At 50.3% G+C, this 27,898-nt stretch overlaps 1 long non-coding RNA gene across 4 annotated transcripts in view; it reads left to right on the top strand.

Moving 5' to 3' along the window:
- Positions 1–27,898, top strand: part of LOC127034717 (uncharacterized) — a 163,182-nt gene that overhangs the window by 111,378 nt on the left and 23,906 nt on the right. Inside the window, exons 8-10 of one of the 4 annotated variants that reach the window (XR_007769465.1) lie at positions 22,554–22,738; positions 22,975–23,220; positions 23,686–24,007. This is a non-coding gene — a long non-coding RNA (uncharacterized LOC127034717). Of the gene's footprint in view, positions 1–664; positions 2,608–6,628; positions 7,592–13,977; positions 14,118–22,553; positions 22,739–22,974; positions 23,221–23,685; positions 24,008–27,898 lie in introns of those variants that run through there. The other 3 variants (XR_007769464.1, XR_007769463.1, XR_007769462.1) reach the window with 3 other exon arrangements.

Raw genomic sequence — 27,898 nt, 5'->3', positions numbered from 1 at the left:
TGTCTTTTATTGGTGAGAGAGCCAAGCCTTCGCATTCAGACAGAGCTCTCCTTTGAGTCAGCAAGCTCGGAAGCTCGTCTCTCTCACCAACCGTAGTTAGTCCAATACAAGATATTCCCTCCCCTGCCTCGTCTTCTCTGTTCCTAACAGGTGGCTCCTCAGTCCAGAGCTGTGTGCTTCTCCTGAAACAGCCTGAGACCTCACAGCCCCCACCCCAAATCCAGCTGCTTTGCGGCAAGTCCCTAGCTCCCTGCGTGGGGCAGAGAAAGCACAGACACTGAACCCACAATGAACAGGGGACAGCTCAGACAGGCCAGCATGGGCAGTAGGTGTCCTGCACAGAGCTACGGGTGTTGCTGAGACTTGCACAGTGACCTCACCCTTGCCCCACTGGCTGCCAGTACTTGTTTCTGCACTGTGGCCTCACTTTACACCTTTGCACAGTCGCCTCAGCACCCGCCTGTCTGCAGCAACGTAGCAGTTTGACAGCTACCCCACAGGAATGGACCTTGCCTCTGGGACTCTGCTGCAAGCCAGCCAACCCATCAGAGAACTGTGGTTCCTTTCCCAGCTCTTTGTCTGGCCGCAGCAGCTTGGGTAGATTTAAGGGGCTGGATCCTCATCTCAAACCATCCCACGATAAACAGATTTTATTTTGTTCCAGCTTTTCAGCTCGGCTTTAAAGCATCAGATAAAACAAAAGAAGAGAAGCAAAGGGCTCTTTTGATTGCACTGCTCTTCCATCACAGCAAGGCTCCTTTTTGGCTCACGCAACCGTCACATGGGGCCCGCTTCCCTGCCGTCTCTCAGCCCCTGCCCCATTCTCTGAGCACTGGTCCCAGTTAGTCATTGACCAGCAGCTACCTTGTGCTAATTGACTTTAGCCAGCGTTCGCCTACCCTTTTCTGTCCCGCTCTGCAGAGAAGGGACGGCAAAGCTGACTGAAACTGACAAGATTTCTTTTCATAAAAGAAAAGGGAGTGAGCCTACACTGGCTCCATCAAAGACTTTTATTAAAGCCACACAGGGAAAAAGCTGCCCTCTCAGACAGCTGTCGGTATCGAGAAAACATGAAAGAAACCATCAGCTATAATCAGCTCAGGAAATTTATTGCATGTTTGACCCTGATGTGGCTGTGTGCTGCTCAAGGAAGATTTCTTTGAAGGTGTTGCAAGTTTATTGATTGTGAAAAATGTCAGTGTGTCACATGCCCAATGAACTTGGCACTTCTTGCAATCAATACACTAATTGCCTTCTCTTTAGAGAGGCCTTTAATGTAATTAACCCTCCCCCCCCCACTTGTTTTGCCAACTATCATGTTTTAATAAATAGTTGATCTGGGCTCTCTATCCAGAGTGCCTCGGCAGAGCGGAGGGGATGGATTTCGTAGAGGAGACTGGCTTTCTCATAGAGACCTAGCATCCATTTTCAGGAGCCCATAAAGCTGTATATCAACTTAGCAGCAGTGCCTATGTAACCCTCACACCTTCTAGGTGTGGTATTCTGTCCCATCTAATGGCACTGACACTGCTTAGAGAGAAAAAGAGATTGTATGTGCTCTACAGCCTTAGCTAATAGCCAGTTGGCTTTTAGCTCATGCACTAAGCTCCAGAGGTCCCTGGTTCAATCCTGCACACCGGCGACCAGGGTCTGTTGGCGTGATAGAACACTACACCCAGAAAGTGTGTGGGTTACATCTAGTCAGAGCCAAAGGCATCATTATACTGATTCAATAACTGGTTTGTCTGTGCCTCTCTTCAGATACAGAGGGACAAAATCCCTTTAGTGGAGAAGAACGTAAGAGACTGAAAAGGTCCTAACCTCTCTGGACACTGAATGGGGTGGCTGTTCATGTGCTGGCGCAGGAAGGTCATGTCTGAAATGAAACGTTAGGAGATGCACAGATGGCAGCCTTGGGTTTGCTGGAAGCTCCAATGTCACCGTTAATTTACATATATATTGGCAGCGGCAAAATTGATATAGCAGAGATTAACTGGGGTTACAAACTGACTAACTGATAGATCTCAAGATGTAAGTGTTAATGGGGGCTCAGCACCTAATGGAGGTGTTTCTAGGGCGTTCCCACATGTAACTGTTCTGGGTCCAGTGCTATTCAATATATGTCTCAATGATCTGGAATAAACTATATCATTGCTGGTAAAGTCTGCAGCTGATACACAAAGATTGGCGGGTGGTTAATGATGAGGGCAGATCAGTGATAGAGAACAATCTGGATCCCTTGGTTTGCTGGGTGTGATCAAACAACGGGTGTTTTAATGCAGTTAGCTCCAGGGTCACCAGTTTGGAACCAAACGTGTAGGTCGCACTGAGAAGGTGTGGGGTTGTGTCCTGGAAAGCAGGGACTCTGCAAATGACTTAGGGTCAGAGCAGAAACCAGCTGAACATGAGCACACAGTGCAGTGCTGGGGCTAAGAGGGTGAACCTGGTGTAGACACTCCTCTGCAAGGCAGAGAGCTCCCAGGAGCTGGGATTGGGGCTCCACGTGTGCTTATGGGAAGCCATGTATATTTATGTCCCCATAGTAACAGTGTCTTAGGAGGGGTAATGCAGGCACAGATCTACAGGGAACCGTGATGTCAGAGCAGGCAAGCTCTGCCGAGCCTCTCTAGCCTGCTCTCAGGCCACAAGCTTGGCTTCCATTGTCCAGGTGTAGAACTGGATGAATTTTTAAAATTTAAAAATGTTGCTGAAATTAAAAATTTAGAAATTCAATGAAACATTGGCAACATTTTCAACATTTTTCACTACTTTTTCCTTTTTTGTTTCCTAGAAATGGGAAAAGTGTTCTGAAAGTTTTGATATTTTTAAAAAGAAGGTGAAAAAAAGAATCAAAGACTTTGCCCCTGGTTTTGATGAGCTTTGTTTGGCTGCAAGAGCAGAAATGTTGAGTAGAAGCCCGCACAGCGGCTGCAGCTACACTGGAAGGGAGAGGGCAAAATGGAGTCCAGCTAGAACTAGCCCTCCCCCAGCATCCCCAGATCCCAAACTGTACAGGGTAAACTGCCCTCCCCTGAGACACGAGGACGATGCAACGACTCCCTCCCACCAGCCATGTGGCCTTTGGTAAAAAAGCTGCAAGGAGGAGCCAGCCAGAACCTAATGATTTAGGAAATCATTGTGGATAATCATCTGAGCTTGAGCTCCCACTGCTGTAGCCAAAGGTGATAAATTCATCCTTCCATAAACAGGGGAATATGAAGGAGGAGTAAAGAGGTTATTTTACTTCTGTATTTGGCATCTTTGGACCATCAAGCCCATGGGGCCACTCAGGAACGGACCAAATGGTGAAGGATCGTTACAGCTGACCATTCAGCTTAGAGTTAAAGAAGAAGAATTTGGCACTGGTGCAACTGCTGCTGGAAGGGTCTGTCCAGTTCTGGTGCCCACAATTCAAGAAGGATGTTGATAAATTGAAGAGGGGTCAGAGAAGAGCCTGAGAATGATTAAAGGGTTAGAAAACCTGCCTCACAGCGACAGACTCAAGGAGCTCAAAATATTTAGCTTAGCAGAGAGAAGATGTCGTAGTATAATTCCCAAATCTGGACCTTAGCGTCCAAAATATGAGTACTAGCATGAATTCCCCTAAGCTTAATTACCAGCTTAGATCTGATAGGCTGCCACCAATCAGGACTTAGAGTAGAGCGCCTGATAGACTCTGGTCTCCCCCAGTACCTTCCCTGGGGACCCCAAGACCCAGATTCCCTGAGTCTCACAACAAAGGGGAATAAACCATTCCCCTCCCCCTCCCTTCTTCCTCCCAGCTCCTTCCCGCCCTGGGAACACTAGGAGATCGCCTGATTCAAATTCTTGAATCACCACACCGAGAGGGGTGTTACCTTCCCCCTCACCCAAAGGCACTACAGATTCAAGCTGCGAGAATCTAACACAAAGAGAAAATTTATCCTTCACTTCTTCCCACCAATTCCCTTGAACCTTAACTAGGAGAAAAAAATTAACAGGTCTTACAAGCAAAACTTTTAATAAAAAAGAAAGAAAGAAAAGTAACAGGTTTATCTCTGCACTTTAGATGGTAAACAGTTACAAGGTCTTTCAACTTATAAACAATAGAAAGAAACTTTCTCCAGCAGAAACACAATTTAAGCTACTTCCAGCAAGTACACATATGTAAATAAAAAAAAAACAAATTAAAAGGCTATGACTGCCTTTTCTTACTTACAATTCTGAATAGATAAAAGACTGTAGCAGGGAGATTGGCAGAAACCTGGTTGCCCTTCTAGTCCCATCCAGGACCCAGAGAGAACAAAGCCAAACCCAAAACCCACAAACAAAGGCTTCCCTCCACGAGATTTGAAAGTATCTTGTCTCCTGATTGGTCCTCTGGTCAGGTGTTTGCAGGTCACTGTTTGTTAACCCTTTATAGGTGAAAGAGACATTAACCCTTAGCTATCTGTTTATGACAGAAGATAAGGGGGTGACTTGGTTGGAGCCTGTAAGTATCTACATGGGGAACAGATATTTGATAATGGGCTCTTCAGTCTAGCAGAGAAAAGTGTGACAACATCCAGAGGTGGAAGTTGAAGCTAGAGAAATTACAACTGGAAATAAGATGTACAATTTTAATGGTGAGAGAAATTAACCCATTGGAACAAGTTGCCCTGGGGCTGGTAATTCTCCATCACTGACAATTTCTAAATCAAGACTGAATGTTTTTTGGTTTTTTTCCCCCTAAAAGATCTGCTCTGGTTCAAAGAGGAGTGAATCCAGGGTAGGTCTCTGGCCTGTGCTATTCAGGAGGTCAGACTAGATGCTCACGGTGGTCCCTTCTGGCCTTATGGCTGATGAATCTAAGGAAGAACTGCTAAGTGGCTGCAAACGGTGGCCTGGTGCTTGGATCAAGACCAGAATGCGAGGGGCTGGAGGCTGTAACCAGGTCCAGGCAGCACTTCTGGCTGTGCCCATGGTAGAGGTGCTGGTCACACAAGCGCCTTCTCCTCGTGGCCTCCCGCTGTTACAGCTCTGCTCTCATTTCCTCCCCTGCTGCCCCCTCCATCATTTGCTTTTCCCATTCTCCTTCCCTGCACCTCTCTTGTGTGGAGCCACCTCGCCTCTGTCCTCCTTCAGACACCTCTCTGCTAGGCAGAGAGCTCCCAGGAGCTGGGATCTGGGCTCCTTGTGTGCTTAGGGGAAGCCATGTATATTTATGTCCCCATAGTAACAGTGTCTTAGGAGGGGTAATGCAGGCACAGATCTACAGGGAACTGTGATGTCAGAGCAGGCAAGCTCTGCCCAGCCTCTCTAGCCTGCTCTCAGGCCACAAGTTTGGCTTCCATTGTCCGACTGCCCTTGTCATAGCTTGGGCCCTGCTCTAGGCAGCCTGTGACCCCAGAGCAGCCTCCCACCCTTCCTCCACACCCTCCTTTCCCACCCTGGGCCTGCCCTCCAGAGCCCCACACACTCAGCCCCTGTCTCTCCTGAAGCAGAAGCAAAAAACATTGAGAAGCAGGTAACACACCAGCTCTGTGATCTGGGTCTGGTGGGGGAAGAGCCCTCAACCAGCAGCCCCTTCCCCCGTACTTCCTGTTGTCTCTACTCCTCCCCTGCCTCTCTTGGCATTGCCGGAGCCCCTCCAACTCCCATCGACCCTACAGAGAGCTTAGAGTAGGGGCAGTGAGCCTCAGCCTGATTCTGATCTCCCTTCCATTGGTGTCACCCTATTGACTGGAGGGACTTACTCCTGATTTACGCCACTGAGATCCGAATCTGGCTCCTCTGACATATCACATTGCACCTCTGTGGTGCTCTACGCTTCATCGTGACAGCCCCAACCCCTCTTCCTTTCACTGGTGACAGCACCGGCACTGCACGGAGGCCAGACTGACCCCCTTTGGGTCCCATTAGCTTTGCATTTCACCTCTGCGTTCATGACCTGGCATATTGCCCAGGCTGCTTGTGCTGAGGATGCAGAGTGCTGCAGGTGAGACAGGACAGGTTATTTCTCCTCCCTCCTGGTATCTGCTACCCCCTTTCCGCTCTCATCCCCCATTGCAGATTGGAGTTTGGGGCTTTCTCCTGTTCAGTGTCAAGACATTTGGTTTAATAAAACACCAGGGAAGTCCTGGCTAGCACTAGGGTGACCAGACAAGAACTGTGAAAAAACGGGACATGGGGTGGGGGGTAATAGGCGCCTATATAAGAAAAGTCCCCCAAAACGGGACTGTCCCTTTAAAAATGGGACAGCTGGTCACCCTAGTTAGCACTCACTTATTGACTGGAGGTACAATGCTCAGTGGAGACAATGGCGATTTACTTTACAGGCCTCACAATTAGAATCAATACAAATGGCTTGTAAATGCCTGTTGTTATCATCATTATCATCAGTCACTGGAGCAGTGCCTGAGGCTCTGATCAGGACTAGGGGTCCCACTGTGCTGGGCAGAGCCCCAGCACGCAGGCAGACTGCCCCAAGGAGCGCTTTAATTTCACAAAGTGTGTGACCAAGCCTAGGAGGCAGTGGAAGAGAGCAGGGGCCACATGTAATGAGATCAAACGCCCCCCCTGGCGGACAAGGGGCACGGCACAAGGGCCCAGACTCTCAGAAGAGAGTGTTGGTCCTGAGTGTGAGTTTGTTAATTTGTTTCTGGCCCAGTCATCGCTGGGTGGCTGGTTTCTGGCAGGCTTCTCCTCTGCAGGATCTTGATTATGGATCTGAAGCAGCTGGGTAATAGATGTCTGGACAAGTTCAAGGAGGGCAGCCCTTGTAGAAGGGGTGGCGTGGAAGGAAGTCTGGAGGTGGCTGTGGGAGAAGCAAACTCAGAGGTGGCTGGCATCACTGGCAGGATGGAGAGGGCGAATATGAGACAAGAAGGGAAGAGTTGACAAGCCATTAACATGATTGTGGCCATCCCTAGACATTCCTTGAAATTACAGTGTGACCCTGCCAGACCAGATACCACCTCATGTCAAGGCCCCAGGCCTCTTTGAACACTGACAAATGCAGAGCGGGGAACCAGTCTGGCTTACGTGCCTGTTGCATTACCAAAATCAATATTCGATGTTAGGTTGATGAGAAGTGTTTAGTGTTTTATAAAATGCTTGTAGGATGCTGCCTGTGTTATAAAGTGAGAGCAAGCATTTGCATCGTAAATCCCCCCGCAACTCTGCAACTCACCAAACAGGAAAAATGCCTTGTGTACTGCAAATGATGGTCTCTAACAAGATGTTGAATCCTGTTCATCAAATGCAAACGAGCCATTGTGTGAGATCAAGGGTCAAAGACTTTGTTAAGTGCATTATCTCCCACTCACCCCTTGAAGAAGGGACCTGTGCGGAAATTGTTGCTGTCAGTTTGATTTCAGAGGAAAAGAAAATATAAAAATGCCTCACAAGGACACAGGATCGTCTGTTGGCTGTTTGGACTCTCCCAGAGCCAGAGACTTTAAACTGAAGTGAGAGCTCCCCCAGGTTTTCGGTGGGTTTGCCCTGAAAGACATTTTGAATTGACAGATCGCTACAACTCTGTCACTTGCAGGATTTAGATTGGAACTCTTTTGTGTGTATATCTGTGCTTGCTTTAACCAGTAAATAACTCTCGTATTTCTTTCTCCTACCAGTCAGGGTGTTTGCCCTGCTTTTTGACAGCATGCCCCAAGGTTGGCACTCACGGTCATGAGCCCTCCAGGCAGTGTGACAAACAGAGCATGAATAGATGGCATTGAGAATAAACCCATGTGAGAGACTGTCCTTCTTAGGCAACCTTCTGCCTTTAGAGAGCATCCCAAAGTATCTCCAAATGCTGAGTACCGTTCTGTTCCATCTTGAAGAGGAGCAATGATTTTTGTTGGTCCCTTGAGTGCTCTCTTCGGAAAGGTTTCACTGACTGGCAAAGGCAAAACTGTAAAGATTTTACTGTCAGTCCCTGTGTTCCAAGCCGGTCTATCTGCATGTTGATAAGAGGGCTGCAGTGCATCTAAGCTAGTCTCCCATTTCCTTCCTGCTCTCCCAGTGGCTCCTTTTGCTTAAGTCAATATCTGTGTGTGTGGAAGGGCAGGAAGGGTTCCTGTGCATGACCACGCTGTGACAAAGTTCCTCCTCTACCTTGGTGGGTCCTGCGCTTATTGACAGATTTGCTCACCTCACAGATTCACCCTGTGGGTTGAGAAACTGCCCAGAGACCTTCCCCTCTGGTAGAAGCCACAGTCCAGGTCAATTCCTCCTGTGTTTGATCAGGAGTTGGGAGGTTTGGGGGGAACCTGGGCCGACCCTCTACTCCGAGTTCCAGCCCAGGGCCCTGTGGACTGCAGCTGTCTAGAGTGCATCCTGGTACAGTTACGTGACTGCTACAACTCCCTGCACTACTTCCCCATGGCCTCCTCCAAACATCTTCTTTGTCCTCACCACCGGACCTTCCACCAGATGTCTGATAACGCTTGTACTTCTCAGTCCTCCAGCAGGATGCCTACTCACTCTCAGCTTCTTGTGCCTCTTGCTCCCAGTTCCTCACACTCACTTCCTCTCCTCTGGCTCCCTGGCTCCCTTTGGCCTGACTGGAGTGAGCCCTTTGTAGCCGCAGAGGGGCCTTAATTAGAGTCAGATGCTTAACAGCCTCACCTGACTCTTACTTAGCAGGTTAATTGGAGTGAGGTGTTCTCATTAACCTGGAGCAGCCCCTGCTCTGGTCAGTCAGGGAACAGAAAACTGCTTATCCAGTGGCCAGTATATCTGCCTTCTACTACTCTGCTGTTCCCAACGGGCCTGGGTCTGTCACAACACGTATCCCACTGAACTAATAATTAAAATGCACCATGGAGGATAGACACAGCTGCAGCAATAGCCTGGGTAGCATCAGCTTCAGCACCGGAGCACATAGACTCACTGGGAATGTTAGTGTGGGGGGGATGGACTCCAACCCTCTGATCAACACGAAATGACTCCTGTCCTGCAACCACCCTCCTCAGGCCAAGGTCTGAGGGGCAGAGGGGCATTATGACCAGTGGAGTCTGGCTCAGGTGGACCAATGGGAACAACAATTTCCTGTGTCAAGGGCCTACAGCTGAGAATCTCTCCCTCCAGTCCCCTGGCAGTCACAGTTAGCAACTGGAGTGTAAAAGCCTTAGATGCCCTAAACTCTCATTGCAGCACCCAGGGAGGCAGTGCGTGTCTCACCCACACCCACACCAGGGGAGAGAGAGTGTCACCCCATCCCCAGAGGGAGAGATGCATTGTGTGTGTGTGTCTCTGTGTCTCTCTCTCTCTCACACACAGGGAGGCAATGTGTGTCCCATCCACACCCACACCAGGGGAGAGAGAGTGTCACCCCATTCACAAAAGGGAGAGATACATTGTGCGTGTGTGTGTGTCTGTGTCTCTCTCTCACACACAGGGAGGCAGTGTGTGTCCCACCCGCACCAGGGGAGAGGGAGTGTCACCCCATCCCCAAAGGGAGAGATGCATTGGTGTGTGTGTCTCTGTGTCTCTCTGTCACGCACACAGGGAGGCAGTGTGTGTGTCACACCTTCCTGTTAGTATCTAGGTCTGTTTGTTAGCCTAAGATAGAATTTTGGGTTCGACTTTTTGATACTTATACTAAAATGTGTAAACAAGGGACAAAGACACAGTGATGTTGCTTCTGTCTAATCAGCTGCATTTGTTAGTACAGTGGGAACAGATAAGACCAGTCAGTGTTACCGGAGAGCACACTTTAAGATTGCCTCAACCCCTATCTCAAAGCAAAGTCAAGCAACCAATCGGGAGGAGCAAAGGGGCTGGGGATGTGTGTGGGCAAATAAAACCCTAAAAGACCAAGCAGCACCACCTCATTCCTTACCCCTCCCATGGGGTACAAAAGAGGTAGGATGAAGACCCCAGACCCAAAATGGAACATGACCTATTAAGTTGTTAGTGGTGGGACTGTGGGTGTGCATTGCAGGTATAATTGGGCCTGTTAAGAAGGAGCAAGTGGGAACAGAGAAAATGGGGAATGGGAAATGAGAATGAGGAATAGGGAACGGGGACATGGACGAGGCTTTGCGGCATCAGAGCTGGGAGGGAGACGCGGGGTAAACGCTCTGCAGTGTCAGAGCTGGGAAGGGGACATGAGGTAAAGGCTCTGCAGTGTCAGACCTGTGAGGGGGACGGGGTAAACGCTCTGAGGTGTCAGAGCTGGGAGGGGGACGCGGGGTAAACGCTCTGCGGTGTCAGAGCTTGGAGGGGGACAGGGAGTAAAAGCTCTGCGGTGTCAGAGCTGGGATGGGGACGGCGGTAAACACTGCGGTGTCAGAGCTGGGAGAGGGGACGCAGGGTAAACGCTCTGCGGAGTCAGAGCTAGGAGGGGGACGCGGGGTAAACGCTCTGCGGTGTCAGAGCTGGGAAGGGGGACGTGGGGTAAACGCTCTGCGGTGTCAGAGCTGGGAGAGGGACGCGGGGTAAACACTGTGGTGTCAGAGCTGGGAGGGGGGATGCAGGGTAAACGCTCTGCGGAGTCAGAGCTAGGAGGGGGACGCGAGGTAAATGCTCTGCGGTGTCAGAACTGGGAGGGGGACGTGGGGTAAACGCTCTGTGGTATCAGAGTTGGGAGGAGGTCAGGGGGTAAAACTCTGCAGTGACAGAGCTGGAAACGGAACACTGGAAACAGACTCTGCTGGCGTGTAGAGCTCTGGATATGCTTGTTTGGAACTAACCCCAATAAACATCGCGTTGTCTATGCTTTGAACGTCTGGTCTTTTGCTGCTTGCTGTCTGCGTGACAAAAACCAGGGAAGTGAGATGGTGGCAGGAAAGCCCTCTAACACTTCTCACACACAGGGACAGATGCATTTTGTATGTCTCTCTCTCTATCTCTCACACACACACACACACAGGGAGAGAGGCATTGTCTCTCAACATAAGTGTGGGTCTCTCTCTCAGTCTCCCCAGTTGAAGCTGCTCCACTGTGTATAAAATCATGAGACCAGAGAGTGTGAATGACTACTGGGGACAATGCTAAAAAAAAGAGGGCAGAGTTAAGGTTACACGGGCAACTTTAACTGTGCATTTCCTAGTTTTCAGAAGTTTTTTATTCAATTCAGAGTGCTGCAAGGGGATAACTTCCCACCAAGCAACCTTAAGTCTGTGTTAACATTGTTTTTTGCCACTGAATTCTTATTCTTAGCATCATCATCTGGGAAAGGCAAGAAGAGAAGGTGAGCAGGGGAGAGTCATTAATGGACTTAGGAGAGGGGCATAGGTGAAAAGCCTTGTCCCAGAAATAGTTAACGTTAAAGGTATGGAGGCAGGATGGCCACAAAGTGGTAAGTACCAGTGACTGAAAAAGAGCAGTAGGCCATGGATTTATCATGAGCAGAAGGCCAGAGGGATAAGAGTGGCCCAGAGACAGAAAGTGAGATGGGAGGAGGGAAACAGAGCTGTCTGAATAGCTACAGCAAGCAGGTAACCAAGGCTGACAGCATCATGAATCAGAACCGCAGAGACATAGATTTTGTGGGCCACGAAGACTGAATTTCATTCCTCGAAGTGCTTCCTGCTAGCCCAGGCGATGGGACGTTGGCAGGATGATGCGGGAAGCCTCTGTCATGCCTGTTCTTTGGGTGGGGCTTTGTTCTCAAGGCCTCTCTATCAAGCACCTTCCACAGTACAAGAATCACTAGTTTTCTTATTTCTGAGGATTAAAAATAATAAAAGAAGCCAGAGAGTGTCTGTGTTCATCACATATTCTTTTTCCAATCCTGCTCCCCAGCTGTGACTCATCACCCCCTGCCCACTGGGCCTGGTGGAACGTCTTCACAGAAAGGTCATGGGCTGCCTCGCAGACTCCAAAGTTAGCTCTGCGTGTGTGTGTGCATGTGACGGAGCATCCCTCTGGCCATATGGTGGGATAGAGCTGCTGAGTGGCTGTACCCACCACATTTCTCACCACTTCCTGATGGCAAGAGGAGGAGAAAGCTGGAGGATTCTGCTCTAGAGGAGAATGCCAGCAAAGGCAGTAGCTCCCTCTAGAAATCCCTGCAAGGCAATAGGGCCTGAGCCATGGTTTGTCCTGCTGTGACTCTCACATTGTCCTTCCCCTAATGGAGAGGGAGGATTTAGGCCAGTCCATTTAAAGGTGATTTTGTGACCATGGTGACAGAAGAGGGCAATGTGCCGTGAGCTTGGAGTGAAGCTGAGAAAATGCCTGACATGGGGAGCTCCCCTCCAGCTCTGCTTTTTTGGTGAACTGCTGCCAGCACAGTTACTATTGCTCGTATAGGATAACAGAGCCAGGTACCGCATAGCCACTGGAGACTGTTGTGGGCCCCCTGGCAAGGGGACCCTGGCTTTGTGCTTACAGCACAGGCCTGGCTATTCTGGGTGCTAGACTACCTCTGCCACATGCTACCTGTGTGGCTTTGGGCCGGCCACCTCAGTGCACTGTGCCTCAGTTTCCCATCTACACAGAGGTATTGTGGGGCATCACCACTAGCATTTGCAAAGGGCACTGGATAGAAGATGTGCGAGGAGGGAAGCTTAGCCCATTGGATTTATGGGGGAGATGATGTTATACTCCCTAGGGATTCTGAGGAGCTAGGCCATGATCTGGGACCGACTACACATACACATGCACCTCAGACAGAGGCTGTAGCTGGCATCTGGGTGAGATAGGCCCAGTTCACAGATTTTAATGCAAGCAGAGACCATTATGATCATCTCGTCCTGACTTCCTGCATAGCACAGGCCACAGGACTTCCCTGAATCAAGTCCTGCTTCAGAACCAATAGCTGCACTATTAGAAAAACATCCAATCTTGGATTTAAAAATGGTCAGTGATGGAGAATCCACTGCTACCCATGGTAAGTTGTTCCAATGCTTAGTTACCCTCATTGTTCCCATTTGAATTTGTGCAGCTTCCACTCCCAGCCATTGGATCATGTTACACCTTCCTCTGCTAGATCGAATAGCCAATTATCAGGTTTTTGTTCCCCATATAGTTACATACAGATTGTTATCAAGTCACCCCTTCACCTTCTCTGAGCTAAGCTAACTCATGTTTCCCACTTTAAGGAATATTTTCCAATCCCTTAATCATTCCCATGGCTCTTCTCTGAACCCTCTCCAATTGCTCAACCTGTTTCTTGAACTGTACGCACCAGAACTGGACACAGTGTTCCAGCAATGGTTGCACCAGTGCCAATTACAGAGGTAAAAGAGCCTATTTACTCCTATTTAAGATTCCCCTGTACATACATTCAAGGATCACATTAGTCCTTTTGGCCATAGTATTTCCTGGGAGCTCATGTTTGGTTGAAGCAGCAAAGAGTCCTGTGGCACCTTATAGACTAAGAGACGTATTGGAGCATGAGCTTTCATGGGTGAATACCCACTTCGTCGGATGCATGTTTGGTTGATTATCCACCCTGACACCCATGTTTTATTCTGAGTCAGTGCTTCCCAGGGTAGAGTCCCCACCTTGTAACTAAGACCTACATTCTTTGTTCCTAGACGAATACATTTACATCTTGCTGTACTCAATCTCTGTTTGCTTGTGCACAGCTTACCAAGCAATCCAAATTCTATACTCACTAGGAGGGTGGTGAATCACTGGAATGGGTTACCTAAGGTGGTGGAATCTCCATCCTTAGAGGTTAACAAAGCCCTGGCTGGGATGATTTAGTTGGGGTTGGTCCTGTTTTGAGCAGGGGGTTGGACTAGATGACCTCCTGAGGTCGCTTCCAACCCTAATCTTCTATGATTCTATATCAGTGACCTGTTGTTGATCCATTGAAGGGTGTCATATTGATTGTCTACAGCTTCATTCACTAACAAAGAGGAGCAGAGCAAGATGGCTCTAAACAAACCTTTCTGCATTCTTGGCCCTGATGGGGGCCTCCCAGGCCCCAGCCCGTGTTTCAGCTGCATTGAGGTTCCTGTAACTTATACTGCACTGCAATGGCTCCCCATGGATCACTGCAGCAGGTGAGCATAACTGAAGCACTATGCTTTCAGACTCTGCCCCCTTCCTCCTCAGCACAACCCCTCTCACCCCAGAGGAGCCACCTGCAATGATCAGCGCCTGGGCAATCACATCTACTGGTCAGCCAAGAGTCAACACCAAAACCAACATCGGTGTCAAGGCAAAGGTCAGAGCCGGAGACAATGTCAGGGGTAAGGCAGAGGAGCAAGGACTGAGAGTAGGTGGGAATCTGGGATGGGTGGACAGGAATCAGGAGCAGGTGGGGAGGCAGGACCCAGGTAAGCAGGAAGAGTCCATAGTAGCAGCCAGCCAGGAATTCTTCTAGCTGCTCAGACAATTTCCTGTTGTTACTTCCTGGTTTATATAGCACTCCTCAACCAATCATGGGGCTGGATATTTCCACCAATCAGGAGCTTTGGGGGTGGGGTCCTCTGCAAGCGAACCCTTCCCTAGACTCTTTCCTGCTTACTCAGGTGAGCAGCTGGGAGATGGTTGTGGTCTGAGCACAGCGCAGGGACCCTGGGGCCTAGGTTCGAGGTCTGTGATCCCTCACACCACATCCTATTGAGGATCTGGGGCAAAGCATGAGCCAGTGACACAGCTTTAGCCAGGCTCTGTCTCAGCACAGCCTCTGTCTAAGAACGTGACTCATGACACACAGCGTCAGGGGTGAGAAGCTCTTTGGGAAAGCGTCAAACAATGCTAACCCCAGTGTTCAATTTGTGCCAGGTCTGAGCCCTGGCACCTCTGGGCCTGGCAGTTCGTAGCCCCAGCACTTCTGGGCCTGGCAATTCGTAGCCCCGGCACCTTTGGGCCTGGCAATTCGTAGCCCCGGCACCTCTGGGCCTGGCAGTTTGTAGCCCCAGCACCTCTGGGCCTGGCAATTCGTAGCCCCGGCACCTTTGGACTTGGCAGTTCACAGCCCTGGCAGCTTTGGGCTTACTGCATCAGTTATGAATGTAAAAAAGTTACTTGAGCCCCGGCACGTCTTTCATTACAAATTAAGCACTGGCTGAGGACTGGGAAAGCTCCAATTCTCTGTTCCTCCACGGAGCCCTCCATCAAACACAAGACAGAACTGTGTCCATCAGGGAAACAATAAAGGTCACAAACGTCGTTTGTCACTGTTGATTCCAAACCCTGGTGGGTTTGTTCTAACTTAGGATCCTGTTGGGATCTGCAGGATTGGTGCTGATTACAAGCCTACTGGTCAATTCTACAAGAAGATGGTTTTTGAAGATTAAGCAATTGAACTAGTCCTCAGTGGAAGGGTCAAAACATCTGGGTCTCCCACACACATCAGTAGGAATCTCCTGTTTCTCCGTTGTCAAACCCAGCCTCCCTGCTTCCTGAATAGCTGATGTAAACCTAAGGTGCCAAATGAAAAGTGGTAATTACTCCCCGACTGGCAAAATGCGGATCCACACATACGAGTACTTCACAGCTTCAGGGGAGAATGTGCGCTGAAGCCCCTTGCGAGATTTCTGGGAGCCCTTGGAACGGGAAGCAGGAGATGTTTCTGGTTTCCATATTGGTTTGTGCACTAGCACCAGTTGCACAGAGGTGCGGGCTGCCTTGTCAATTGCATCTGTTCTGTTCCACTCCACAGGCAATTGGCAGCTTTACACAGCTCTGTGCCTGCCGCCATACCCAAGGGTCAGATCCTCTCAGGGCGTTATGGGAGGAGCTCAGCACGTGCAGGAGCAGAGGGATTTTGCACCCCGTTCGGGAGGGCCTGCTGTGGAGATTCTGAACAGCACCCACATCAACAAATATCCGGGGCTGAAGCGGAAACCCGCGTCCTGCGGAGGAATTCTACCTGCCCAGACTGTTGCGTAAGCGAGTTCTCAGTGGCTGGGGCTTATTGCTCTCCCTGCTGAGGCTGAAAGTAAGGGAAGGGCACTCAGGTCTTGGGAACAGTAGCTGCGGTAAGTGGTGCTAAAATGGCTCTGTGGCCATTGCCTGCTGTTCCCTGGCACTTTGCACAGGAGGGGGAGAATGGAATGCGCCTGGTATTGGAATTGGGGACCGAGCTCTCTGAGGAGGAGAATGAATTGCCCGCTTGCCTCCCTTCAGAGCTAAGGCACTCGGCCTCTCCGGAACAAGGGCTGCCTCAGGAAGCATCTTCTCCGAGCTGTCCTCCAACCAGAGTCACAGCCTCCCACGGGAACACAAGTGCCTAGGGCTCTGGGAGTTAAATCCCACACTGCCCCAGTGGGTGTGCTCCGAGTCCCCACTCGCTCGCAGCAGAAGGGTGTCCTCTTTGAGCAAGGGTTAAAGGGGTGCCCGGACACACAGTCGGCTTCCTTGGTGACCTTCGCGGGGCCTGGAAGAATGGAGCCCTGGAATGAGATTTTGCTTCTGCATTAGCATCCCAGCAGACAGCACCAGCCTCTCCACGCCAATTCCCCGCAGCGTTAGACAGCGGCACTATTTTTACCTAAGCAGTGGGAAATTTCTCAGCGAACTGAAAAAGAAGAGAAGAGAGAAGCAAACGCAGCAGCTGAGAACTTGCGATTTCCTATCTGGTGCTGCAGACTGGTCGGGCTGCTCCTCCCTGTGTGCTGTACTTGGAGATGATAAGCCCAGGATATTGAGAGAGGCGCTTCTAGAGCTCCCAGTGCTCCTGGATACATTCACAGTGAAAGCCAGTGATACAGCTGAGGGCCCAGGCCCGCCCCACTCCCACCCAAAGCAAGGGCCAAGGGTCTGCTGGAGCGATGGGAGCCGCCTTCGGCCCCTACATTTCTCTTCTAATCTCATTTTGTCACCACCACCTTCGGCATTGCCGGCCCCCTGCTGAGTGCCCCCTGCCCCTATCTAACTCCTGGCGCTGCCCCTCCCAGCTGTTCCACCCAGCTGTCCCCACACCAGGCCTCTGCCCCTGCCCTGCCCTGCCTGCCTCCTCTCCCCCTTCCCTCATCCCAGCCTCTGCTCTGCCCCTCCCTCTCCATCCGCCTCTGCCCTGCTCCGTCTTGTCTCCCTCCTCCCCTGGCAATGATTACCAGGCTAGTGCCTCTGGAGCGCCCCCGCCTCTGCCAGCCTGGGCACTCAAACACCAAGCTCCACGTGCCACATCCCACTATGCCTGCACCTCCCCCTGAGAATCCTCAGGAGAGGCAATTCAAGCACGTTCCCCTCTGAATACAGCGTAGCCTTGAATTCACAATGGCTGAGCTCGCCGCCTGCCTGTTGTCATTCCTTTGTTCCCCTCAAGGCCAAGCAGACACCTACCTGCATGGCTCTCTGGAAGGATTCCTGAAAACACGGGGCACAATGCGGCAGGTCAGATAGTTCAGCTTTTGTGCTGCACACTCAGGCTAATGGGGTGCTTCTTCCCTGCGTTTCAGAGCCACGTGCGCTGCGTTACGTTCCGAGTGCTGGTGTGCAGTCGTGGGAGAGCTCGCACCACGAGATGGGACACGATTCCCTTTTCTAGCTCCAGCCACTTCCAAGCATCGCAGATACATCTGCAGCCATCCAGTGCATGGGCACACATACCAGACACACTGGCCTACGCTTTCACAAACTGCCTCTGTACCTAGCTACGCAACAGACACCCCCACATGCCGGCTGATACAATCCCACACACCAGCACACCCTCCGAAGGCTTTGATTCCTAACCGGGGTCTCCCTGGCTCTGTCAGGACAGATGTCACTCAGCTGCCATACTGGTGCTTGGCCGGCTCTGTTTGTGAGTCCTGGTGTGTGTGTCACACAGATCCCTCAGAAAACGCCAGACAGTCTTTAGGGTGAATGCCTCAGACTCGTGTGCTAGTCTGACAGCTCCCATTTTCTGGTTGCGGGTGGGCCCAGCGTAGCGGTCTTTGTTTCCAAGGCCTTTTCATTGCTCTTCTTCCTGTTGCCTCAGCAGATCCAAAGAGACGGGAGTCTCGAATGGCCACGCTTTGGAGCGCTGACCAGGAGGGTTCTGACATGAGAGCAGATAAGCCTGAAGAAGCTGAAGCGTGCAGTGCCAGAGAGGCACTGAAGCGGATTCCCTTCGCCAGCCTGGAGACTGACAGTATCTCCTTGGCAAATAGCAGGAGACCAGCTTTTTTCCAGTGGCTGGGTTTGAAGATTAGGGTCAAACTGAAAAGCAACAAAATCCCCAGCTAAACTAAATGGAGCCGGCCTCGGTGTGGAGCGGGGGAGGAAATCAAACTCAACCAAGGAGCCCCAAACTCAACAAGCAGCAGAGAAGTTTGAGCCCGGCTGCAAGAGGAGGAGGTTCCATGGATGTGTGAAGAGAAAATGAGATAATAACATTTGGATTTATTTATAAACCAAACCCTGCATCTGCTGCACACAAGATAGCTTGGTTCAGTCTTCAGCATTAAACATTTCCTTAGCCCACAGCCCCGCTGGCGCTGCTCGCACCCTCCTGCTGCCTGCCAAGCAGCCAATCCATCTAGGCAGCTCTAATTAAACTTCAGAGATAATGAATTTTTCAATGGTTAATGATTAAAACAGTTAAAGTAGAATATGGCCGGATGGCGTGACTGGTTCACTCATCTAAACTGACTGCAGCGGGGGCGCATGGGAGCACCTGGGCCATTTACTGGGCCAACAGGTCTCTAGTGGGCGAGGTTCTTTGGAAATACCAACCCTGCCAGAATCAGGCGGAGGCTTTGATCTGAGAACGTGGGAACAGTAGGCCCCACCACCAGGCAGGAGAGATGAAAGGATTGGGGAGTCTTTAAAGGGCCAGCTTTCCTTTTCTAAGTTACTATTTGTGGCTTTTGTTGGGACAATTATGTGAAAGATAAATAGCCACCACCCTCCTTTCATGCTGCTGACAGCTCCTCAGCTTATGAACAGCTGCTATCAGCCTAATCAGCTGAAAAATCATTTCTAAATGAGAGAGTCCCAGGCAGAAGAGTGATTTATGTCTGTGAACCAAAAATAAAGGGCTCCCATTAGCACTTGGAATGAAGAACATTCAACGCCATATTCTGTAATAGGTCTGTGATCATGGGAGGAACCTATAATGCATGACTTTCAGAGAGCAAGTGTAACCCATGCACCTTCCGGTGTGCTAGTTGGCTTTTGACTTATGCTATAGAGGCTCATGCACTAAGCTCCAGAGGTCCCCGGTTCAATCCTGCCTGGTGACAACCAGGGTCTGCCAGCATTACACAAGGCCAAGGCATTATAGAGAGAGGGAATGGCTGGGAGCTCACAGCATATCAACCCTCCATCATGGAAATGCTTAGCAGAATTTACTGAGGTGTATACATTGGGCTGGGAATCCTATAAGGAAGGGAACACTCATAAATAGAGGGCTCTGGAGAGTGATGTCCTATACTTACTCCCAGAACATGGCACCACCATGCCAACCATCTTCAGTCCTTGCATGGGATGGCAGGATAATTTGGTCTCCAGGGACTGTCCAGGTTTTTATCTCTTTGCTGAGACTGATAATGAGAGGGCCAGTGCAGTGATGCTGATTTTGTGATATAGGCCTTTGTCCGCTCGCAACTGAGTGGAGACCCATCAACTCAAAGATCTGAATGTGGAGGAGGCTTGGAATGATTTTAAATCAAAGTTGCAGAAATCGGCATCCCAAACCGGGGGAAAAAATCATAGAGAAGAGCTTCAGACCAAACTGGATGAATGAGCATCTCCAACAGGTTATTAAGAGAAAGCAGAAAGCCTACAAGGAATGGGCCATGAGATGGATCAGCAAGGGAAGCTGTACACGTGAATGGTGGATCTCTGCTATGAAATCACTGTTGCAGACTGCTGGTTCCCTTTCAGTGTTTGCCTTTCATTAGACATGTATACGAATAGGAACTGTGCCTGAAGTTATACTAGCTGAGAAAGAGTGCAGAGAAAACCCAAGTTAACAAGCTTCAAGCTTCAGGGCATAGACTCATCCATGATCAACTGGGGAAAGATAAAAACTGCCCTTGTGGTAGAGATATGCACAGTAAGATGAATGGGGAGTAGGATTTAAACTTTCTTATGAAACATCCACTATGAGTCACTTCTGGAGACAGGATGCTGGACAATTGGCTTGTTCCAACACGACAATTCCCACGTCTCCAATTTGCCACTGTTGTTATGATATTGCCAGTATTAATATATTCTGCTCCTTCCTAATATTTTCTATGTAGGTGAGAGGCTACACAGACACTACCAGCAGCATTTGCTTCCCCGTGGGAGAGTTTGCATCTGGGAAAAGTGAGTTAGGCGCCCCAAAGCCGACACGTGACTCTGTGCCCAGCCCATGGCTGCTCTCTGGCACTGCCAGTCTGATAATGTACAAAAGCACAGATCTTCCTTCCTCTAAGCAAAGAGACTAATGAATCAGTCCCTCAATAGAGATCAGCAAGAAACGAATTATCCAGTGACTCAAAATAAGGCCCTTGTCTGCCCTCAGCTATGCCAGCTGAGCGCCACTTTCTGTGGGAGTCTGTGCCAGCGAGATGTTTCAATGGACTCTCCTGCATCAATTAACGGGCTTGAGACCAGGAAGGCCCTGGCATGCAGAAGAAAGGAAACATCAAACAGCCACTCTGACACATGTTTAACATTTTATATTTCTTGTAAAAATGCAGAAAGGTTGAGTTTTAAATATTCATCTCCTGAGAAGAGAACTGGGATGGATGAAAGCTGCAGTCTCCAGGGTGGGGTGAGGTGGCTGATGTGTGGTTCCTTAGAGGGATTATGAGGCTGTCGGGCAGTTCCCTGAGGGAGCAGAGAGGTGTCGTGCCATTACTCAGGTGAGAGGGTGGGGTAAGATGTTGGTGTCATAACGTCGACATGCTCTGACTGAGAGTGTGAACACAGAGCCAGTATCACTACTCTATTGAGTATATGGGGGAGGGATAGCTCAGCAGTTTGAGCATTGGCCTGCTAAATCCAGGGCTGTGAGTTCAATGCTTGAGGGGGCCACTTAGGGATCTGGGGCAAAAATCAGTACTTGGTCCTGCTAGTGAAGGCAGGGGGCTGGACTCAATGACCTTTCAAGGTCTCTTCCAGTTCTAGGAGAGACGTGTATGTCTCCAATTATTAAATTTTTAAAATTAATATCACAAGTCTCATGATATTTGGTGGTTTTCTGAAAGTCCCACTCCCAGAGGCCAATGATTAGGGGAAAATCCCAGCTTTCATTTTTAAAAAAGCAAGTGCCTAGCCTCACAGTTGTGGGGAGAAGCTTGAAAATGTGACCTAAGCCTTGGAAACCAGGAGGCAAATAAAAAGAATATTATTTTTTAAATCTTGTGTTTTTTAAGCCACTCTCATGATTTTGGCGTGTCTGGCTTATGAGCGTTAACAAGATGGGTCAGCAATGTGCATACACAGAAGCAGGAGTCACCTGTTCAGCTTCCAGCCTGGAACAATCTAATCCCCAGACAGCATAGGCTCTCAACACCTCCACTCTCCTATGAACCAGACCCAGAGACCGTCACTCTTCTCTGTGTGGTGAGATCAGATGACAGTGCTGTTATGCTCGGTGAGAGCAGGGATGAAAGTCGTCTAAAAACCCAAAGCCGGCTTTCAAGGGCCTTTCATAATTGTACAAGCCCTTCTGTGGCGGTTATAATTAGGAGATCTCATTGAATTCCTTTCTCAAGGCCAGACTGATGCGTGTTACAGCAGCTTCCTCTAACAAGGGAGCAGTGCGAGCTGGTGCCGCGTCAGTCAGGGAAGGTTCTGATTAACTTTTCCTCTTCCCTGGCTCTCCCAAATGCGGCTCTTTCACTAAAATCAGACACTGAGATCCACATGAGCAGCACCCAACTCACAGTCCCACACAACAGGCCTAGGTCCTGCCAAGGGCCCTGCTCAAACCCTGCCGTGTCTGGGATTCCCTAGGTCAAAGGGCAAAGTTGAGGGAAACATGGAGGGACAGTGCTCCTCCCTGCTTCCCTCTCTTTGGTTGGGCAGGGCCCCCCACAACTCCCCTCTCCCTCTGTCTTGGTTGGGCAGCACCACTACCCCCGGCAGCTCTCTGGTCCCCTTAGTTGGTGCACCCCTCCCATCTGACTGTGACCATGGGTCTGGATGAGGGTAGGAGGATGTCCTGGTATCCTCAGGGAGCAGCTGGGCTTCTCAGGAATTGGGGACACTCAGGCCGTGTCTACACTACACATCTTGAGCATGGTGATGGACATGGGGTGCTGGTGTCTATGGATGCGTACCCCAGAGTATGGGCTCTGGTAACATTCCTGAGGGCGCTGTTGTAATATTAGGGGAGCAGACAGTGTCAGAACCCCCCACCACAGCCACAAGGCCTGTGATTGTCAGAGTTTAAAGCTGAGTGGGTCTAAAGAACGGAACATCCATCACTGGCATCAACTTAGACGGGCTGGCGGGTCAACCATAATGGCCCTGTAACAGAGGCCCCTGGGATATGTGGTAACTGGGCTTCAGGCTTACCCAGGGAAGGTGAGGCTTTGGGAAAGAGGTGTTTCTCTGAGTGGGCGGCAGGCAGGCAGACTGGGATGCACTCTCTGGAAGGGAGGTTTGGTCCCAAGAGCTCTGGGGCATGCTAAGAAATTGCAAGATGGGTGGGTTCTGCTCTGGTAAATCTGCCTAATTTAGCTTCCAGAGGAGTGTTGGATCGGAGGAGTTCAGACTGGTGTGCTGGCTGTTTGTGATTGTATCATCCTTTTCTCTAGTGCTTTGTTCCCTTTACTGAGTATATCTACTTGTTGTGAGATCACTGTTGGACACATGCTCCCGAAGGGAAGAAACACCAGTGTCCAGTTGCACCTGCATGGTAACAAGCACTTGGCTTGGGTGGGTTGCGGTACCCAGATCCCAGACGAGGAGTGAGAGAATTGCACAATTGCTCTCCAGACAGGTAAGGGCCCTGAGGCCTACCACCCAAGGGAATGCATGCCACAGGGAATGCAGACCACGCTGCAGAACAGGGGCTGTGTCCTGGAAAGCAGGGGCTATGAAAAGAAGTTAGGGGTTGGAACAGGTAAGCGTCACAATAGGAGCGGCAGCAGGGAGATGGTTTCACTCCTGGATGTGACAGTGGTGAGATCAATACTGAAATTCTGTGTCCAATTCTGGTCTCTATGTTTTTAAAAGGATGCAGAAAAAAGCTGCACAAATGCTTGTGGGCTGGAGAAAATGAGGTCACGTGAGAGACATAAAGAGCACTGTTACCCAGGGTTCTTTCAGCCCAAGGCTCTTGGTAACGACCTGTTTAGCTGATCAGAAAGAAGACTGAAAAATGACTTGATTACAGTGTATAGATACCTTCATGAGGAAAAAATACGGGTACTGAAGTGCTGACAGGCAGAACAAGTCCTGAAGGCTGGAAACTGAAGCCAGGTAAATTTCAACTGGAAATCAGGCCCCCATTTTTATCAGTGTACCATTGGAACAAACACCCAAGGGACGTGGTGGACTCTCCATCTCTTGATGTCTTCAGATCCAGCCCGGTTGCCTTTCTGGAAGATGCATTAGGCTCAAGAGAAGGGTAAATGGATGAGATTCTCTGGCCTGTGATGTAGATGCTGTCAGACTGGATGAGCTATGACTCATTCAGAGAGACCAGAAAGGGAACAGAGGTGCAAGTAACCCCATCACCACAACAAACACCAGCCAGTCGGCTAGTGCCAAGCTCCACCTACCACACTGCTTTACAAACAGACAGACGGGATCAGAGGCTCCTACATGCATCGCCCAGGGCAGTGTTTTCCCCAGGAATTGAAATTGGGGAGGTGTTCAAATGTTCAGGGGGGCGAAGGCCGAGGTTGTGCCATGAATGCAAAATGATGTTAATTCTTTCTCTAGATGCATAAACTTTCATGACATTTCAATCAAAAAGAGGAGTTAAGCTTCCTGTGGCTGTCCCGGTTGCTGTAAGCAAGTTTCGGACATTTTCGTCGGCAAGGCGATTCAGTGCTAACTCTCGGCTGCACATTTGAAACATCAGAAACCACCACCAAACACCAGCAACTGAATTTCTGATGATGCACTGCTGGTTACAAATCATCATTTGAAATTATTAGGTCCACCAACATCGCCAAAATGAATGCGTCGACATTGTCATAAAAAACAACAGCTGTGAGAGGTAGCTCGGCTTTGTTCATACAAACCTATTGTGCGTTTTCAGGTATGATGGTTTTTTAATCATATATCCGCTTTTAAATTAATGTTACGCTAGCATATGAATGTTTCAATTTCAATTCAAATTTCCAACCGACGACTAAGTGAATTTTTGTCCAACTAGAAATATTTTAAAACAGCTAGATCTAGTTGGAAAATGACTACATTGGCAACACTGTGGAGTTGACTTTTGTTTTTGATGGACTTCTTTTGTTTTTGCCGGAAAGCGCTCATCCGTGTGTGTGGCAGGCGTAGCCTCAGGGGGAAGAGGCCGAATGGAGCCAGGACCTTGGGGCAGAGCATGGGCAGAGCTGGGGGCAGGGCCACGGTCTGGGCGCCAGAGCCGTCAAAAGATTCATCTGGCCCTATGGGTGCTGAGCAGCCGGTATTTTTTTTCAGTGGGTGCTTGAACCCCGAAGTATTCATGGAGTTGGCGCCTATGAGTTGACCACTGGGGAGGTGGGGGGATCCCTGACCCAGGGAATGACTTTACAGATAGGAAAGGAGTATGTTTGTCTTGCTCAGGGGCATGAGCTCCCAGAGTGCAGTGCCAGGAGTGGGAGCAGGTACGTCAGTACTGATCCTAGTGACAGGCTACAGATCCTATAGCTGCTAAATAAGGCAACATTCCTCACTTAGGGGTGGGCAGGGCTTCCCTGTGCGAGAAGGCACCATGCACTGAGATGCTGACAGCTAGTGGCGCTGTCTTCTGCAAGTCCGAGACGGGGGCATGGGGCATGCACCTGTGGGCAAGGAGCAGTATCTGGCCCAGGTATGTGCACCTCAGGGTGCACTGATCTCCCCCTTGTGAGGTTACCTCAGCCGCTCTGTACAGTGGGGTTTGCCTCTCACGCCAGTGACCATGAGCTGGAATGAAGACAGCCAGCCAGGCCCAGGCTCCATATTTAGGGAGCCATGTCAAGAGGGCACGTCCTGCCCCAGGGCTGCTGCTCTCCTTATGGAGCAGCCAACTGGGCAGGAACAAAGTGATGGCAGCTTCACTCCACAGCGTTCAAGGGGCATGTGAGCAGGACAGGGCGCATGCAGGGAACATGGAGGGGCGGGTGATCGTGATGAGCTGGGGAGGGCCTGAAAGGCCTCACAGGCCTTTGGGGGTGACTCTGACAGGCAGCTGGAGAAAGAGATGTAGATGCTTTTTGGGAGGCCCCTGCCAGGGGGTTCCTCCCCTTCCCTGAGCCCTGCTAGGGGGACCAGAGAGCAACTGTGAAAAATCGAGATGGAGATGGGGGATAATAGGAGCCTATATAAGAAAAAGGGTCCAAAATCGGGACTGTCCCTATAAAATTGGGACACCCCAGGCCCTGCTGGCTCTGAGTATCACACCTCTCCATGTGCCCTCTCTCCATTCATGGCCAGGATCCAGCAGCCTGTCCCTGTGCATGCAGAGGGCCCAGAGAACAGGACCGGCCAACCTGCTGGCTGGGTCCCAGACGGGTCTTGACGCCAGCTCAGTGAGCCTCAGGATAGCCCAGGGCACATGGAGCTGCAATCAGCTTGCTGGAAGACACGGCAAGAGCCACAGCTAGAGACATTCTCACCGACGGGCTAAACATTCACTGAGAAGCACATCAGCTGTCCTCCCCCCAAAGGTGCCTGAGCTTGAAGGTCAGCCAGGGAGTGGGTGGGTGTGGGGTGGCTGCATGGTGGGTATGGATCAAGCTGCCAAGGGCTGGTGAGGAGAGAAGTCAGATGCGGCTCCCCAGCCATGCGTGGCAGGCCCAGCAGGGGCAGAGGAGCGAGAGGCCTGCTGGCCTGTCTTCAGGATGTTTGTTTGTGAACATGGGCTCTGGGTTGCTCCCTGGAGAGGGCTCCTCTTTCACTGATCTCATAAACAGCCTGTCTGTGCTGCCCATGTGAGCTCCCAGCTAGACTCCACACTGCAGTCAAAACAACCCTGTCCTTGCTCCTCGCAGCAGCCCCTCCTGGCTCTGATGGGTCACTGTGACTCACCTGGGCCTGCCTGTGTTTGCAGCGGCGGGGGCGGGGATGGGTGCACAGGCTCAGGTAATGTTACACTGTTCAAGATATCAATATTATTGCCCATCTCCATGGCCTCTGGCTCCCCACTTGGAGCTGGCTGAGGATGCTCTGCCAGCTCTTGGCAGCCCTGCTCAATGTGCTTTTAAATTAGCACTCGCCAGCCTTTTGGTCAGTTTTGCTCCTTTGCCCTCTCCCTGCAGTTTATGGCCCATCTTCCTGGTCCCCAGGAGCCCAGAGGTGAACTCAGTGTCCCCCTTTGACTTGATGCTTCCAGATATTTGGCACACAACTGTGCAGACTTTTTTGCTGTCATATTGAATGGTTTGCCTCCAATTTGCTACTCCCCAGGACAGCCAGTGCATTTTCCCTTCCCATTGCCTAGCTGCATTCCGGATTAGTTCCCCCAGACATATCACCTTGTGTTTTCCTATGCCCAGTGTCATCTTGTCATTTTGGGAATGTTGACACTGTGGAGACAGCATATGGTAGCAAAACCCTGTAGGATAGACACAGCCTACACAGGTGGAAGGGGCTGGTCCATCGGTGTAGGAACATCACCTCCCCAGACAACAGTTGCTATGGCATCAATGGAAGCATTCTTCCATCGACATAGCTGTGTCTATGCTAGAGATTAGGATGGCATACCCAGTTTTGAAGTGTGGTCCAGGTCTTCCTGCCCAAGCTTCAAATCCCTTTGCATTGTCAGCATCCCTCTATGTAATGTTGGCTGCAAGTCTGCAGTGCCAGTCAGCCCCTTGCTCGCTCCTGCCTGCAGAGGGGCAAGGCCTTTCTGATTGCTGCCCCCCGGTACGGACCCTGTCAGATGCCACCTGAGAGGTCAGTGCATCGGGAGACACCCATGACAGCTGCTATTATCTGTTAATCATAACAAGGTCCCTCTTCAGATTGTCACTAGTGCATTGAGCAGCTCTGGTCTCAGCACTAACCCCTAGCCTCTTCACCCACTCTTAGTATCTGTCGACCCATAGGAACAGCCATTCCCAATGAGTTTGTGAGTCCCATTCCATCCACGACAGGGCTTTGCTCCCATTGATTTTCCCAGATCCTCTTATCAGGGTCTCACCAGCATTTTTTGGAAATCAAATCAGGTCACTTCTGCAGGGTCCCCTTTACTACGGTTTCCTTATGATTGGTGGACAGTGAGGGGCCGCCCTGCCCTCTGTCCCATGTGTGAGGGGTGAGTGGGACCCCTCATCCCAATCTAGCCCAAGGGCTGCCCTATATTATCCTTAAATTCCCAGTCCAGCCCTCTGCTCCTCATCAACATGCAATTAGCAGCCCTTTTCTCTTGCTCTGTGGGAGTAAGTGGGAGTATGCACCACACACTCCTGTGCTGGACCACACACCAGGGGGCTGGTTAGAGGGGACGGGCAGCAGTGGTGTGCCTGACACTGGGCCCAGAGCAGATAGGTGACAAGGGAGTGGGGAAAGGATCTTGGCTCCACCCTCCAACCAGCTTGCCAGGTGCAGAGTAGGTGTGAGGATGAAGTCAGCTGCACCCAATTAAGCTACATACCTCCCTTGGAGCAAGGGGAAACAGGGGACAGATTGTCCTCTTTCTGCATCCTGGTCTGTCCCCGGGATGCAGCTGGCTGACACTTTCTGGGTGAAGAATTCTCCCACTGAGAAATGGACTTTTGTCAATACCAAAAATGTTCATGGGAAAATCTGGTTTGGATGAAATTTCTGGATGTTTATATAGATGTATATACACAAAACTAAACTTTTTTTTCATTTACATCTAAACAGAAAATTTTTGTTTCATGTTCAAAATCTGGAAAATGTCAGCTTCTACTTTTCAGATTTGGGGCTTGATTTCTCCCTTTCTTGCCTTTTTCTTATATTCTCTCTTTTTTTCCCCACTGAGGAAGGAGGG

The sequence above is a fragment of the Gopherus flavomarginatus genome, chromosome 15 (assembly GCF_025201925.1).
Source record: "Gopherus flavomarginatus isolate rGopFla2 chromosome 15, rGopFla2.mat.asm, whole genome shotgun sequence".
NCBI lineage: Eukaryota > Metazoa > Chordata > Testudines > Testudinidae > Gopherus > Gopherus flavomarginatus.
Note: the sequence above shows the minus strand (reverse complement) of the source record. Positions and strands in the feature narration are given on the sequence as shown.